Here is a 13,687-nt window from a genome sequence, read left to right on the forward strand (position 1 = left end):
GGGCATTTAGAATCACAGAATCCAGCAGGCTGGAAGAGAGCTCCAAGCTCAGCCAGCCCAACCTAGCACCCAGCCCTGCCCAACCAACCAGACCATGGCACTCAGTGCCCCAGCCAGGCTTGCCTGCAACACCTCCAGCCACACAGACTCCACCACCTCCCTGGGCAGCCCATTCCAGTGCCAATCACTCTCTCTGACAACAACTTCCTAACAACATCCAGCCTAGACCTGCCCTGCCACAGCTTCAGGCTGTGTCCCCTTCTTCTGTTGCTGGCTGCCTGGCAGCAGAGCCCAACCCCACCTGGCTACAGCCTCCCTGCAGGCAGCTGCAGGCAGCAATGAGCTCTGCCCTGAGCCTCCTCTGCTGCAGGCTGCACCCCCCCAGCTCCCTCAGCCTCTCCTCACAGGGCTCTGCTCCAGGACCCTCCCCTCCCCCCTGCTGCTCTTCTCCAAACACCTTCCAGCACCTCAACATCTCTCTGCAATGGAGGAGCCCAGAACTGGACACAGCACTGCAGGTGTGGCCTGAGCAGTGCTGAGCACAGAGGCACAAGAACCTCCCTTGTCCTGCTGCCCACACTGCTCCTGAGCCAGCCCAGGATGCCATTGGCTCTGCTGCCCACCTGGACACTGCTGCCTCCTCTGCAGCTCCTCTCTGCCAGCACCCCCAGCTCCCTCTCTGCTTGGCTGCTCTCAGCCACTCTGGCCCCGTCCTGTAGCACTGCCTGGGGTTGTTGTGACCAAAGTGCAGATCCCTGCACTTGGCCTTGTTCAATTTCATCCCATTGGCCTCTGCCCACCCATCCAGCCTGGCCAAGTCCCTCTGCCATGGTCTAGTTGACTGCATAGGGCTGGGTGCTAGGTTGGACTGGGTGAGCTTGGAGAGGTCTGGGTGCTAGGTTGGACTGGGTTTGCTTGGAGAGGTCTGGGTGCTAGGTTGGACTGGGTGAGCTTGGAGAGGTCTGGGTAACAGGTTGGACTGGGTGAGCTTGGAGAGGTCTGGGTAACAGGTTGGACTGGGTGAGCTTGGAGAGGTCTGGGTGCTAGGTTGGACTGGGTGAGCTTGGAGCTCTCTTCCAACCTGCTTGATTCTATGGTTCTATGAGTAGAGAACAACTTAAGTTTGCTTCTCTCTGACCCATCTCACTGCTGCAAAAGCCTCAGGCAGTGACAAAGTCTCTCACAGCCCTTTCTTGGAGAAGAGTTTGCTCAGTTCTGGGCAGAGAATGGTTAAAAGGCAGTTTAGAAATCATCCCAAACCCATCAGAAGATGCTTTTTTTTTTCCCTCCCCCTCTTTCCGGTCCTCAGTCAAAGAACCTGCTGGTAATTGGTGTTTGCTGGGATGATTTATTCACAGCCTTTTAATGTGACCTACATCCAATCTCACTCATCATCAGCAGCCATTGTTCTTGGAGCTCATTTTAATCAGATGTCTCCCTAATCCAGACTGATTGTCTAGTGCCTTTCACACATGGGGAGACAGCAAGGGGGGAAAAACAACAGTCCAGGAGCAGCTCTTTTCTTTGCAGGCAACTTCAGCTAGACCTTGGGAGCTGTGTGCTTCTCAGCTCTTAGGGCACCACTGCTCTTGGATGGTTGCAGCCCAAGCAGAGAATCTTGTGGCCTTACTGGATCTGAAGGGGGGCTACAAAAAAAGCTGGGGAAGGACTTGTCAGGATATCAGGGAGTGACAGCACTGGAGGAAAGAAGGAAAGCTGGAGATGGGTAAATTCATCTCCTTCCTTTCCTCTCCATCTCCTTCCTTTCCCCTCCACCTCCTTCCTTTCCCCCATCTTCCTTTCTTCCCTCTATACCATTCCTTTTTCCTCTCATCTTCATCCTTTTCCTCTCCATCTCCCTCCTTTCAGCACCACCTCCCCTTTCTCACCCCACCCCTCATTTCCCCCAACCCAGAGCACCTGGCTGCTGTTGGAGCCTCCTCCCACCCCAGGTGGGACCACTTTGCCCTCCCTGCCCACTCCCCTTTATAATCAGCCCCAGTTCAGGCAGCAGCCCCAAGCTTGCCCAACTGGGCAGAGGGATCCTCCTCCTGGCATCACAGGTGAGTGCCCCTGGTGCACCCTGGGTGAATGGTGGAGGGGATCTAAAGGCTGGGGGGCCTGGTGGCCCCCTGGTTAGGCAGAGCTCGACTTGATGATCACTCTCCTTGCTTGGGCTGAGCTCCTCTCTGCTCAGCTGCTCCTTTCTGCTCAACTGCACACCTGGCCAAAGGCAGGGAGGGAGCTGTGGAGGTGTTGGGAAGCACTGCATGGGCATGGAGGGAATGTCTGAGAGTCCCTGGCAAGGACAAGGGAATAAACCTCCAATCTCCTTGGCACTCTTGTGTCAGAGCAGCTAAAGCTCTGCCTTGTGCTGTGGCTGAGCTCAAGCTCCCTGCAGCCAGCACAAGGTGAGGTCCTGCCTGTGTTAAGCCAGGGCAGGGCACTGGATGGCTGTGGTGGGCTTCAGGCTTTCACTCTCTGAAGCTGCCTGGCAGCCAGGGGCTGTTCCAAGTTGCTCTCTCAAAGCAGGGCAGTTTCTGCTCCCAGCTGCACTCCTTTGCACAGGGACTGAGCAATCTCCTCTCACAGCACTCTGGCTGCAAGCTGCAGCTCCTCAGATGCTCTGTGGCTTGCTTGGGAATGAGATTGATTTGCTGCCAGGTGGGCAAAGGTCTAAAGCTCCTGCACAGGCTGCACCCCAAAGTCTGTGATGCTGCTCAGCACTCTTCTGCTCCCCACGAGAGTCAGAGGTTTGTGACTTGGAATTGCAAAGGAGTGAGAGCAGCCACAAGAACAAATGTGAGTGCTTAACAGAGTTCTCAGGTCTGGAAGGGTCCTCAAGCATCATCCAGTTCCAACTCCCCTGCTATGGGCAGGGACACCTCACACTGGTTCAGGCTGCTCAGAGCCATACCCAGCCTGGCCTTAAACATCTCCAGGGATCAGGCTTCAACCACCTCCCTGGGCAACCTGTGCTGAAGAACTTCTTCCCCCTAGTCCTATCACTGTCTGACAGCCTTAAAAGTCCCTTCCTAGCTTTTTTGTAGCCCACTTCAGATCCTGGAAGGTCACACGAAGGTCACCTGGGAGCTTTCTCTCCAGCCTGCATAACCTCAACTCCTTCAGTCTCTCCTCACAGCAGAGCAGCTGTAGCCCTCTGCTCGTTCTCCTGGCCCTGCTCTGGGCACCTTCCAGCACCTCTTGTGGCAGTGGCTCGAGAACTGGAAGCAGTACTCCAGGAGGGATCTCAGCAGTGCACAGCAGAAGAACAGGATCACTTTCCTGGCCTCCAAAAATCTGGGGAGGGACTTTTGAGGCTGTGAGGGAGTGGCAGGAGTGGGGGGAATGGAGCAAAGGTGGAGGTGGGGAGAGTGAGGCTGGAGGTGAGGAGGAAGTTGTTGAGCAGGAGAGTGGTGAGAGGCTGGAATGGGTTGCCCAGGGAGGTGGTTGAGGCCCCATGGCTGGAGGTGTTTGAGGCCAGGCTGGCTGAGGCTGTGTGCAGCCTGCTCTAGGGTAGGGTGTCCCTGGGCATGGCAGGGGGGTTGGAACTGGCTGCTCCTTGTGCTCCCTTCCAACCCTGCCTGATTCTGTGATTCCATGGCTACATCCTTGGCTGGGCACTGCTGGCTGCAGGGGGGAGGTCTCCTGTCCTTAAGTCTGTTTTAATTGACCCCCAGGCTGGTGCAGGAATGAAGCTGTTCTGCAATAGACATGCCTGGGCTGCCCTTGAGGGGAAGGAGAAAGGATTAGCTACTGATCTGCTCTGATAGAAGCCACCGAGTTAGGCTGTATTGATTTGGGGAAACAAAGCTCTTTATGTTGCTGTCTTGTGTATACAGACACAAACATAGCCCAGGACTCCAGAACCTCAGCATGGAGGAGGCTGGAAGGGACCTCTGGAGCTGTTTTACAGAATACATCCAGGCAGCCTGCCAGTGAGAATGGGATTCTCTTTATTTGCCTATGGAAGGGAATGGATTGAAGCTTGAGGAGGGCAGATTTAGACTGGATATGAGACACTCTCTCCACTGGAACAGGTTGTCCAGGAAGGCTATGGATGCTCCTTCACAGTAGGTGTTCAAGGTCAAGATGAATGAGACCTTGAGCAGCCAGGTCTAGCGGAAGGTGAGTGCTGCCCATGGAAGGTCTGTTTGGAACTAGGTCTTCTTTAAGGTCTCTTCTGACTCAAACCAGCCTAGGAGCTCATCTAGTCCAAGCCCACTGCTAAAGCAGGGCAGCCACAGCAGCTTGCCCAGGATCACAGTGGCCAGAGGGGACTGGAAGCTGTCCACAAAGGAAGACTCCACAAACTCAGGCTGCTCTTCTCCAAACTCACCAGCCCCAGGGCAGCCCATTCCAGTGCCAATCACTCTCTCTGACAACAACCTCCTAACAACATCCAGCCTCAACCTGCCCTGCCACAGCTTCAGGCTCTGTCCCCTTCTTCTGTCCCTGGCTGCCTGGCAGCAGAGCCCAACCCCACCTGGCTACAGCCTCCCTGCAGGCAGCTGCAGGCAGCAATGAGCTCTGCCCTGAGCCTCCTCTGCTGCAGGCTGCACCCCCCCAGCTCCCTCAGCCTCTCCTCACAGGGCTGTGCTTCAGGCCCCTCCCCAGCCTTGCTGTCCTTCTCTGGACACCTTCCAGCACCTCAACATCTCTCTTGAATTGAGGGGCCCAGAACTGGACACAGCACTCCAGGGGTGGCCTGAGCAGTGCTGAGCACAGGGGCAGAAGAACCTCCCTTGTCCTGCTGCCCACACTGCTCCTGAGCCAGCCCAGGATGCCATTGGCTCTGCTGCCCACCTGGGCACACTCCTGCCTCATCTTCAGCTCCTCTCTGCCAGCACCCCCAGCTCCCTCTCTGCCTGGCTGCTCTCAGCCACTCTGGCCCCAGCCTGCAGTGCTGCTTGGGGTTGTTGTGGCCAAAGTGCAGAACCCTGCCCTTGGCCTTGTTCAGTCTCATCCCATTGGCCTCTGCCCACCCATGCAGCCTGGCCAGGTCCCTCTGCAGGGCTCTCCTACCCTCCAACAGCTCCACAGCTGCTCCTAGCTTGGTGTCATCTGCAAACTTATTGATGCTGGACTCAATCCCTTGCTCCAGATCTTCACTAAATATATTGAACAGGACTGTGCCCATCACTGATCCCTGGGGCACACCACTGGTGCCAGCTGCCAGCTGGCTGTGGCACCATTCACCACCACTCTCTGGGCCCAGCCCTCCAGCCAGTTCTTGACCCCTATCAGACTCCTTGAATTCAAATCCACTTCTGCCACTAAAGCACTTCAGGGCTGTGCCAGGGGTTTGCTAATGCCTGCGAAGCTCTAATTGGTTCTTTCTTCATTTCCAGCAGGCAAGTGAGAAGCTGAGCAGGGCTCAGAGGCAGCTTGCTCTAACCTGCCTCACCACAGGGGCTGAGCTTGCTGGGAATCGATGGCATAATCCATTTTGTTCTGCCTTGCACTATACTCTTACACTGACTCGGCAAGGGCACTGCAGGGTTGGTGCCAAATTAGTGCTGGCACTGACTACCTGCATCACCTGTGCCTGGGAATCCACCTCCCCAGATCCCTAACTCACTGCCCTTGGCATCTTTGACAGCACTGAGGTTATGCAGAGTTTAGCTGCAGCTTTGACATATCAGAGAGAGCAGGCAGGCAGAGAGGGAGCTGGGGGTGCTGGGAGAGAGGAGCTGCAGAGGAGGCAGCAGTGCCCAGGTGGGCAGCAGAGCCAATGGCATCCTGGGCTGGCTCAGGAGCAGTGTGGGCAGCAGGACAAGGGAGGTTCTTGTGCCCCTGTGCTCAGCACTGCTCAGGCCACCCCTGCAGTGCTGTGTCCAGTTCTGGGCTCCTCCATTGCAGAGAGATGCTGAGGTGCTGGAAGGTGTTTGGAGAAGGGCAGCAAGGCTGGGGAGGGGCCTGGAGCAGAGCCCTGTGAGGAGAGACTGAGGGAGCTGGGGGGGTGCAGCCTGCAGCAGAGGAGGCTCAGGGCAGAGCTCATTGCTGCCTGCAGCTGCCTGCAGGGAGGCTGTAGCCAGGTGGGGTTGGGCTCTGCTGCCAGGCAGCCAGCAACAGAAGGGGACAGAGGCTCAAGCTGTGCCAGGGCAGGTTGAGTCTGGATGTTGTTAGGAAGTTGTTGTCAGAGAGAGTGATTGGCACTGGAATGGGCTGCCCAGGGAGGTGGTGGAGTCTGTGTGGCTGGAGGTGTTGCAGCCAAGCCTGGCTGGGGCACTTAGTGCCATGGTCTGGTTGGTTGGGCAGGGCTGGGTGCTAGGTTGGGCTGGCTGAGCTTGGAGCTCTCTTCCAACCTGCTTGATTCTATGATTCCACCACAGGAGCCTCAGAAGTCCCTCCCCAGCTTTTTTGGAGCCCCCTTCAGATCCTGGCAGGCCACAAGAAGGTCCCCTGGGAGCCTCCTCTGCTCCAGCCTGCACAGCCCCAACTCTTTCAGTCTGTGCTCACAGCAGAGCTGCTGCAGCCCCTGGGCATCCTCCTGGCCCTGCTCTGGACACTCTCCAGCATCTCCACAGCCCTCTTGCCCCAGGATGCAGTACTCCAGGTGGGGTCTCAGCAGAGCAGAGGAGGAGAATCCCCTCCCTGGCCCTGCTGGCCACACTTCTGCTACTGCAGCCCAGGCTCTTCTTGGCTTTCTAGGCTGTAAGTGCACACTGCTGGCTCCTGCTGAGCTTCTCATCCACCAACTCACTTGGAGGAGCCTTTTTCCCAGCAGATCAGCAGGGCTTCCAGCAAGACCAGACTCACCTTTCCTGCTGGTTCCAGAGCAAGCATCAAGCATAAACTACCACAAATATTTCAAAATCCTTTCAGGTTTCTGTGCAGGTTGTGAAGGGATCACAGCAGGACAGAATTGGCTCTCTGAAAGACAACCTTTGAAGGTCACCATTGAAAAAAACCAATCCCTGGAGAATGCAAAGCTTGGAGCAAGAGCCCAAAATGCCTTAAATGGAGCTCTCCTGGCCCTCAATCCAGCCCTTGCTGTTGCTGGCAGCCACATAATAAAACCTATTCATAAAGCTGCATTTGAGACTCTGTGAGCTTCATGACTCCACCACTCCTGTTGGAATCTGTTCCAGGACCTCACTCCTGCAAGCCTCAGGACCTTCTCATTTCCAGGCTTGGGTTATTGAGGGTCATTTTGTGACTGTTTTGTCACAGGCAAGCCTCAGCCCTTGGTTCTCCTCACACTGTCACAGGATTTCTTGGATTGGAAAAGAGCTTGGAGGCTCCCAGGGGACCTTCTTGTGGCCTGCCAGGGTCTGAAGTGGGCTACAGAAAAGCTGGGGAGGGACTTTTGAGGCTGCCAGGGAGTGGCAGGAGTGGGGGGAATGGAGCAAAGCTGGAGGTGGGGACAGTGAGGCTGGAGGTGAGGAGGAAGTTTTTGAGCAGGAGAGTGGTGAGAGGCTGGAATGGGTTGCCCAGGGAGGTGGTTGAGGCCCCATGGCTGGAGGTGTTTGAGGCCAGGCTGGCTGAGGCTGTGTGCAGCCTGCTCTAGGGTAGGGTGTCCCTGGGCATGGCAGGGGGTTGGGACTGCCTGCTCCTTGTGCTCCCTTCCAGCCCTGCCTGATTCTGTGATTCTATATCCAGGGTTGGGGACTCCTTGGGCAGCTTATTCCAGTCTCTGACCACTCTCTCCACAAAGAAACCTCTTCCCTAATGTCCAACCCTGCCTGATTCTGTGTTTCTATGATCTCCAGAGGTCCCTTCCAACCCCCACCACTCTGGGACTTTGGGTTTCTGTGACTGGCAGAGGCTTTCCCTTGCTGCCTGAGGCAGAGCTTTGACAGCTGTAGCTGTGCTGAGTGCTTCCCTGCAGTGAGGTCCTGGCTGGTTGGAAGTTTCTGTTGGCTTTGATGTAGTGGGAACATCTTACTCTACCCTGACTGATACTATGATTCAACCTCCTCCAATCCAGTCATTAGTTTCACACTGACAAGTCCTTGCCTAAACCAAATCCCTCAGCACAAGATCTGACCACTGTGAATTGATATGGTTGGAAAGGACCACCAGGATCATTCAATCCAACCTTCATCCCAGCATCCTTCATCACTAGGCCACTGGGTGTTCCCTGCCTCCCCACACTTAAGGGAATCACCCAGACTAGACTCAGGTGAGCTGGAAATTGAGGAATGAAGGTTTCTATTTACAGCTCAGCCCATGATACAAGCAGGCATTTACAGTACCTACAGCTCTAGACAGATACAGACAAGTTAAAAGCAATACAGAAACACAGCAGCCCTCCCAGAAACCTGAGTGCCCAGGAGGGGCTCCCAACCACCCTTCCACCTTCTCCCACCTCTCTACCTTACCCCAGACTTTGCCTTATGCTCAAGGTGAGTTTGGAAAGTCAGCCAGGGGGGTTAGGGAGCAGAAGGATTAGTAACATAGACAGCAGGTTAGGTTAGAGAGAAGTTCATGCAGCCCCAGAGACAGAGAGAGACTCTTCTGTATGGTTATGCTCACAGGATGCTAGGGGTTGGGAGAGACCCAAGGGCATCATCCAGTCCAACTCCCCTGCCAGAGCAGGACAATGCTATCTAACACAGATCACACAGCAACACATCCAGACAGGCCTGCAAAGGCTCCAGAGAAGGAGACTCCACAACCTCTCTGGGCAGCCTGTGCCAGGGCTCTGGGACCCTTCCAGGCAAGAAGTTGCCCTTGTGCTGAGCTGGAACCTCCTGTGCTGCAGCTTCCATCCATTGCTGCTTGTCCTAGCCCAGGGAGCAGTGAGCAGAGCCTGTCCCCCACTCCTAACCCCCAGCCCTCAGATACTTATTGGCTTCTTGCTGTGAATTACTGACTGAGAGAGGCATAGAATCAGGGAATGGTTTAGGTTGGAAGGGACCTCGAAGCTCAGCCAGTTCCAACCATAGGCAGGGACACCTCTCACTAGAACAGGTTGCTCAAGGCTTCATCCAGCCTGGCCTTGACCACCTCCAGGGAGGTTGTGGAGCACAGAATCTGACCAAAGAGAGTGAGGGTGGGGAGACACTGGCATAGGTTGAGGGTGGTGAGACTGGCACAGGTTTCCCAGGGAGGTCGTGGAGCACAGAAGCACCCAACGTGATCTTTGATCACGTTGGGTGCTTCTGTGCTCCACGACCTCCCTGGAGATGCTCAAGACCAGGCTGGATGAGACCTTGAGCAACCTGTGCTGGTGGGAGGTGTCCCTGTCCATGGCAGGGAGGTTGGACCTGGATGATCCCTTCCAACCCAACCCCATCCTGTGACTCAGTGATCACTGAGCCCAACCATTAACCCTACTCCACTCAGGCCACCACTAAGCCACATCCAGGCAGCTTTCAAACACCTCCATGGACAGTGGCTTCACCACCTCCTCCAGCAGCCTCTTCTGATGTCTGACAACCACTTCGGTGAATAAATGCCTGCTGAATGTCCAGCTTTAAACCTCCCCTGCTGCAGCCTGGGGCCATTCCCTCTCCTTCTGTCTACTAAGAGAGAGAAAACGTTCTGAGGGCTTCCCTGTTTGTTCTCTACTCACAATCTGACACTTCAAACAAGGGAAGAAGACAAGCACTTAGCACTCTAATTAGAGCAGGAATGTTTTCAATACCCCAGGAAGGTGATGCCAGCCTAACACTGAGCAACACTTCAGGAGCTGCTGCCACTCCAACCCCGCATCCTCACCACCTCCTTTTGAAGAGCTCGAAGCCCTTTGCAGACACTGATAAATTAGAGTTGTTTTTGTTTTCTAGCCTCCTTTCAAAGGCAGGTGCGAAAGGAGGGAGGGGAAGGATGGGGATGGAGGGACTAAAGCTGTGAAGGAGCTAAAAGGCTTTTCCCAAGGGACCACAGACATCCCCGAGCAAAACAGAGGCTGCTGTTGAAGCTCACTGCTGAACCCAGCAGGAGCTACAAGCTGCGAGGTGCCACCAGGAGCTGGAAGTTGGGAGGTGCCACCAGGAGCTAGAAGCTGGGAGGTGCCATCAGGAGCTAGAAGCTGTGAGGTGCCACCATCAAGAGTTAGAAGCTGTGAGGTGCCACCATCAAGAGTTAGAAGCTGTGAGGTGCCACCAGGAGCTAGAAGCTTGGAGGTGCCATCAGGAGCTAGAAGCTGGGAGGTGCCATCAGGAGCTAGAGACTGGGAGGTGCCACCAAGAGCTAGAAGCTGGGAAGTGCCATCAGAAGGTAGAAGCTGGAAGGTGCCACCAGGAGATACAAGCTGGGAGGTGCCACCAGGAGCTAGGAGCTGGGAAGTGCCATCAAAACCAAGGGATGGCTGGAAAGAGAACATGTTCTCCAGAGCCCAGGCCACTGTGCTCCACACCATGGAGCTGTTGAGGTTGGAAATGACCTTTGAGATCATCAAGTCCACTCACCTCCCCAGAGCTCACAGTCCCACCACTGCTGCTCAGCTGCTGCCACTAAGCCATGTCCCTCATCACCACATCCATGCATCTTCTAAACACCTTTGGGGTGCTGACTCCACCACCTCTCTGGGCAGCCTGATCCAATGCTTGGTAACCCTTCCTCATGTCCATCCTGAACCTCCCCTGGCACAACTTGAGGATGCTTCTGTCTACAGCTACCCAAAGGGACATTGTAGAGAGGCTGCTGCTGGGCTCTGCTCACAGCTAACTGAAGCCAGAACAAGGGGGAATGGCCTCAAGCTGAGGCTGGGGAGGTTTAGATTGGACATTAGGAAAAAGTTTTTCATGGAGAGAGTGGTCAGGGACTGGGATGAGCTGCCCAGGGAGGTGCTGGAGTCCCCAACCCTGAATGTCTTTCATGGTGGTTTGGATGTGGTGCTTGGGGCTATGGGTGAAGGGGACTCTTGTAGAGCAGGGCTCTAGGTTGGACTTGGTGCTCCTGAGGGGCTGTGTCAGCCTGCCTGTTGCTGTGATGCTGTGACCTCAGCTAAGTCCTGTGGCCACTATCCACTTCTCAGCTGACACCAAGATGACCACAGGGCCAAGCTGCATGTTTCTGTGATGCTGTGATTCTCTTTCCTCTTGTCCTGTCACTTGCTGCGTGTGAAAAGAGCCCAACCCCTACCTGGCTCCAGCCTCCTCTCAGGGAGCTGTAGAGGCTGATGAAGTCTCAATGTGCAGCCTCAATGGGCATTTAGAATCATAGAACCAAGCAGGTTGGAAGAGAGCTCCAAGCTCAGCCAGCCCAACCTAGCACCCAGCCCTGCCCAAGCAGCCAGACCATGGCACTAAGTGCCCCAGCCAGGCTTGGCTGCAACACCTCCAGCCACACAGACTCCACCACCTCCCTGGGCAGCCCATTCCAGTGCCAATCACTCTCTCTGACAACAACTTCCTAACAACATCCAGCCTCAACCTGCCCTGCCACAGCTTCAGGCTGGGTCCCCTTCTTCTGGTGCAGCTTGCCTGGCAGCAGAGCCCAACCCCACCTGGCTACAGCCTCCCTGCAGGCAGCTGCAGACAGCAATGAGCTCTGCCCTGAGCCTCCTCTTCTGCAGTCTGCACACCCCCAGCTCCCTCAGCTGCTCCTCAAAGGCTCAGAGCTCTTCACCAGCTTAGTTACTCTGCTCTGGACACACTCCAACACTAAAATATCCCTCCTGGAGTGAGCCTTCCTCACCTCATAGCCTCTGACATCCAAAAAAAGAACCACCTTCAGAAACACCCCAAATGCTCATTTCCTTTGGTCACTGCCAGCTGCTCCATAAAGTGCAGGTCTATGCCACTTGTGGTGACAATTTCAGCCTCCTGAGGAGTGCTTCCATTGCTGTTCACTGAAGAAAATCCCTGGTGCCATTTTTTCCAGCTGCCAGGCAGTGCCACAACATCCACTGCTATGTGTGCAGGGCAGTCCCTTAGCACCTCATGTGGCTGCAGATGTTCCCTATGCTGTTTTGGGCTCCCCAGTTGAAGAGGGACAGGGATCTGCTGGAGAAGGTTCAGCAGAGGGCTACAAGGATGAGGGGAGTGGAGCACTGCCTGGTGAGGAGAGGCTGAGGGCCCTGGGGCTGCTTAGTCTGGAGAAGAGAAGACTGAGAGGGGATTGAATCAATGTCTAGAACTATCTGAGGGCTGGGGGTCAGCAGGGGGGGACAGGCTCTGCTCACTGCTCCCTGGCATGGGACAAGCAGCAATGGATGGAAGCTGCAGCACAGGAGGTTCCAGCTCAGCACAAGGGGGAACTTCTTGCCTGGAAGGGTCCCAGAGCCCTGGCACAGGCTGCCCAGAGAGGTTGTGGAGTCTCCTTCTCTGGAGCCTTTGCAGCCCTGTCTGGATGTGTTCTGTGTGCCCTGAGCTGGATTGGATGGTCCTGCTCTGGCAGGGAGTTGGACTGGGTGACCTCTTTGGGTCCCTTCCAACCCCTGACACCCTGTGAGCCTGGGATCTGAGGCCAAAGCTCTCCCAGGCACAAGCAGAACTGGTGAAAGAGCTGCTGATAATGGGGATTTCTCCTTGCATTCCTCTCTCAAGAGCCTGTGGCTTTCCAGGCAGGGAAATCCAAGCTTCCCTTCAAACCCTGCATCTTCAGAAGCTTCTCTCTGACCACAGCAGGCAAGAAAGCCTCAAGCAGAAAATCCCCAATTGCCATGGATACAGCACTGGGTCTGTGAAGGGCCTGGAGAGAAAAGAGGACAGCAAGAGCCAAGCCAGAGGAGCAGATACAGCCTCAGCCTCCCCCACCATGGATTGTCCTGGCAGCACTGATGGAGCCCAATGCCCTCCTCCCAGCACACCCTTCAGTGCCATGGGAGTGATGCTCTGAAACCTCTGACCTGCAGCTTTGTCCTCACTTCCCACTCTTTGGCTGGCTGGTAACAGTTTCTTCCCATCAATGTCTCATTTCCTACCCTGAAACATCTCAAAGGCTTCCACAGACTTCTTCCAGAAGTCAAAGGTTCAAAGATGGGTTGGGTTGGAAGGGACTTTAAAGACCATCCAGTTGCAACCCCTTTTCACCAGCCCAGGTTGCTTAAGACCTCATCAACACCTCCAAGGAGCAGGCATCCACAGCCTCCCCAGGCAACCTGTTCCACTCTCTCACCACCCTCACTGCAAAGGATCTCTTCCTCATATCCCATGCTTGAGGGGGGGGTACAAGGAGCATGGTTCTGTGAATGACCTTCAGGTTCTTGTCCTCCAGGTGTCAGTGGGATGGAGCCAGACCCTTGCCAGTGGTGCCCAGTGCCAGGACAAGGGGCAAGGGGGACAAACTGCAACCCAGGAGGTTCCATCTGAGCAGGAGGAGAAAGTTCTTTGGAGTGAGAGTGCTGGAAGCCTGGAGCAGGCTGCCCAGAGAGGTTGTGGAATCTCCTTCACTGAAGAGATTCCAACCCCCCCTTGGCTATTGTGCTTCTGGGCAAGCTGCTGTGGGTGCCCTGCTTTAGCAGGGGGTTGCACTGGATGATTCTTTTGAGGCTGTGAGGGAGTGACAGGAGTGGGGGGAATGGAGCAAAGGTGGAGGTGGGGAGAGTGAGGCTGGAGGGGAGGAGGAAGTTGTTGAGCAGGAGAGTGGTGAGAGGCTGGAATGGGTTGCCCAGGGAGGGGGTTGAGGCCCCATGGCTGGAGGTGTTTGAGGCCAGGCTGGCTGAGGCTGTGTGCAGCCTGCTCTAGGGTAGGGTGTCCCTGGGCATGGCAGGGGGGTTGGGACTGCCTGCTCCTTGTGGTACCTTCCAGCCCTGCCTGATTCTGTGATTCTATATCCAGGGTTGGGGACT

General features: G+C 55.5%; 1 long non-coding RNA gene across 1 annotated transcript in view; it reads left to right on the forward strand.

The window, feature by feature from the left end:
• Positions 1 to 2,005: 2,005 nt before the first annotated feature.
• LOC135190905 (uncharacterized) overlaps positions 2,006 to 13,687 on the forward strand; it is a 614,761-nt gene continuing 603,079 nt past the window's right edge. The window contains exon 1 of the long non-coding RNA XR_010308668.1: positions 2,006 to 2,063. This is a non-coding gene — a long non-coding RNA (uncharacterized LOC135190905). The remainder of the gene's footprint in view (positions 2,064 to 13,687) is intronic.

Source organism: Pogoniulus pusillus, chromosome 37 (genome assembly GCF_015220805.1).
Source record: "Pogoniulus pusillus isolate bPogPus1 chromosome 37, bPogPus1.pri, whole genome shotgun sequence".
In the NCBI taxonomy this organism is placed as follows: Eukaryota; Metazoa; Chordata; class Aves; order Piciformes; family Lybiidae; genus Pogoniulus; species Pogoniulus pusillus.